The sequence below is a fragment of the Convolutriloba macropyga genome, chromosome 2, assembly GCF_964194025.1.
Source record: "Convolutriloba macropyga chromosome 2, txConMacr16.3, whole genome shotgun sequence".
Taxonomy (NCBI): domain Eukaryota; kingdom Metazoa; phylum Xenacoelomorpha; order Acoela; family Convolutidae; genus Convolutriloba; species Convolutriloba macropyga.
Window position 1 is genome coordinate 29,451,409 of NC_134469.1, and position 2,724 is coordinate 29,454,132.

The following is a 2,724-nucleotide window of genomic DNA, read 5'->3' on the forward strand; positions in this document are numbered from 1 at the left end:
AGCAAAAATACAATAAAAAAATAAATAAAAGTGATCAACAGGTTAAAAGTTGACTAGTACTATACAACTTTTGTCAGAGTGAAGAGTTTGCTAAGTGGTGCAAGTTTTTAGCATTAAAATACAATAAAAAGCTCAAAATTAAGCAAAAATGATGTCAAATAGCATAAAATCTGCTAAATCGAATCAAACTTTACAAAATTTTTACAAACGGAAGTCAAGATTTCACAATTTAACCTAGATGTTTTTAGATGACCTACAGCCGACATAAAATAGCAAGATGGCGCAGTGGTAGCGTACTGGGCTCATAACCCAGTGGTCGGTAGATCGAAACTACCTCTTGCTAACCTGATATTGTCACAGTACTAGACGCTCATTTTCGCTCGTAATCGCTCATAACTTGAAAAACGTCAAATAATAGAAAAGCAGATGAACTAGAAATTAAAAAATAACGGACAGTATAAACTAAGCACATTAAAATACATACTCAATCTAGAATTTACATTGAAAAAGTATCAATAATTTGAAAACTGAGGCACAATTTTCCCAGTGGGTTAATAAAGTCGATAAAAAGAACAACTTGCGTAGCTGAGTAATAGTCACAATTGTTAAAAAAATAATATCGACTTTATTAGTCAGCATGCTGTTTATTCTGTTTTTCCACTCAAAATACATCGAATCAGGAGAACTACTAACCGCACTCAATAAAAAGCAAGTTTTAAAAAGAAAGTTAAATGCTTAATTTTGATTGGTTGAAAATACTGACTTTCATAAAACAAATGAACTAATCCAGTACAAAAATAGAGAGATTATAATATGAGCAAAATACCATAATAAAACCACAGAATACAGATCAACAAATTATAAGTTGACTAGCACAGTATAAATCTCGTCAAAGTGAACAGTTTGTTATGTGATGCAGATTTTCCTAAATAATATACAATGACAAAGTTCGAAATCACGCAAAATTGATATCAAATGTCATAAACGCTACTAAATTGAAGCAAACTTGAAAAATTTTAATTCTTTCCGAAAACAAATACATAATGAAAATTTTTTTCACCCATCAAAGTTAACCAATTTTGTTACGAATTAAAGGTGATCAGAAAAAAGACAGTTGAAAGACTAGTACACACAATTTCTTTTCAACTAGCACCAAATGAGTTGATTCGAAACAAATTCTGTGAAGAAATGTGACTCTCCACGAGAAATTCTCAAAACAGGCAATGAAAGCAAAGGACTTTGCGCGCCCATCAATCATTCGTCTACGTGATACAGCTGAGCTGCAAAATTTAACAGAATAAATAGAAAACTCATACAATAACCGTTGCGTATGGCCTAAAATTTTTCTGTTCGGCGCAAAACTTCTGTAAAATTTATAATCTGTTTTCCAAAATATCTCAGGAAAGTTAAAAAGCAATAGGAACTTGCCTACCAAATTCAACAAATTTTTCTTGAGCTTAGACTGTCAACATAAAGATAGAAGAACATTGCAAAATTATTTCATTTCAAATAAAAAGGTCTGGTAGTATTTTGGATACAGAGCAATGATAATGACAATTTTGTCTGCTTGCTACAGTGTTTAATCTGTTATAGAATCTGTTAGAGATAAGAATGTGTTTAATCTGTTAGAGATAAGAAATTTCTTAGACAACTAAATTTTTATCGATTGATTACCAGCTCAGGAACAAAAACCTAATGTCAATTTTTCAAAAGATGTTTTAAGTAGGACAATTTTACCTATCCAGAATGAACAATCCTCCAAATTGATACTGTTTTCCAGCTAAAAACGAGTAAAATTGTTGAAAATTAGCTTTCTCTTTGTTCAAGCTAGCCGAACAACCAAATCATTGAAATGAAATTTACGTACGTATGTCATACTGTTACAATAAGTCAGGAAAAAATATTCCTACAAAGGAGGATTTCGAATCATTTAAATTATCTTCAGCAGAATCCTAACATTTTTTTCTGATGTAATTTTTCTCTCATTGATTGCTGCCAATAGTCTTACTGAAGCAATTATTTAACATTGATTCACACTAAAAACGCTTAAAGTCACTTGTTTTCAATGTTAGGTGGCAAAAGACTTAGAGCAGAAATTTTACAAAATCAGTTAACAAGATAATTTAGGAACAAAAAATAACAATAATTTTACTTTACAAATGCAACCAATTGACTATATGAAACTCATTTTCTTACAGAAATACTCACTAGCAGTGCTCAAAGCTGTTAACACCTAAAGTTCGTAGTATAAAAAATTGTTATTGAAAAATATATATTAATTAGATGTCAATAAAAATCAAGTACAATTATAGAAAACAAAATTTTGCTAAATTTAGAATGCATCAGAAAGTCAACAGCAAATATTTTGTTTTAATGTTTTGAAAAACTTAGTTTGTCTTTGAAATGTCAAAAAAGTCTACCATAATCAGCGACTACTCATCGTCTAGAAAGATTGCAAGGGTCGTCAATAGAGGAAAGCACTAATAACCTTATCTGTGTTTTTATCCAGTTCTTGTGATCCATATAGTTTAAAAGCCAACGTCTCCAATGTCAAAAGATAGTGCCATTCAAATTTCTCAGACTGATGAAATTTTGTATGTTGTTCCGTCTGTTCGTTATCCGAACACTTTCTTCCACCGATCCATTATCCATCCTCGGAAGTTGCTGAACAGGAAAGAATTGGGACAATTTTCCAAACACATTGCTATATGCGTATTGTTCTTT

At 31.0% G+C, this 2,724-nt stretch overlaps 1 non-coding gene across 1 annotated transcript; it reads left to right on the forward strand.

The window, feature by feature from the left end:
• The first annotated feature begins 271 nt into the window (after nt 1-271).
• Trnam-cau (transfer RNA methionine (anticodon CAU)) lies at nt 272-343 on the forward strand. The gene has a single exon. It is a non-coding gene; the product is annotated as a tRNA-Met (tRNA).
• Nucleotides 344-2,724: the final 2,381 nt, after the last annotated feature.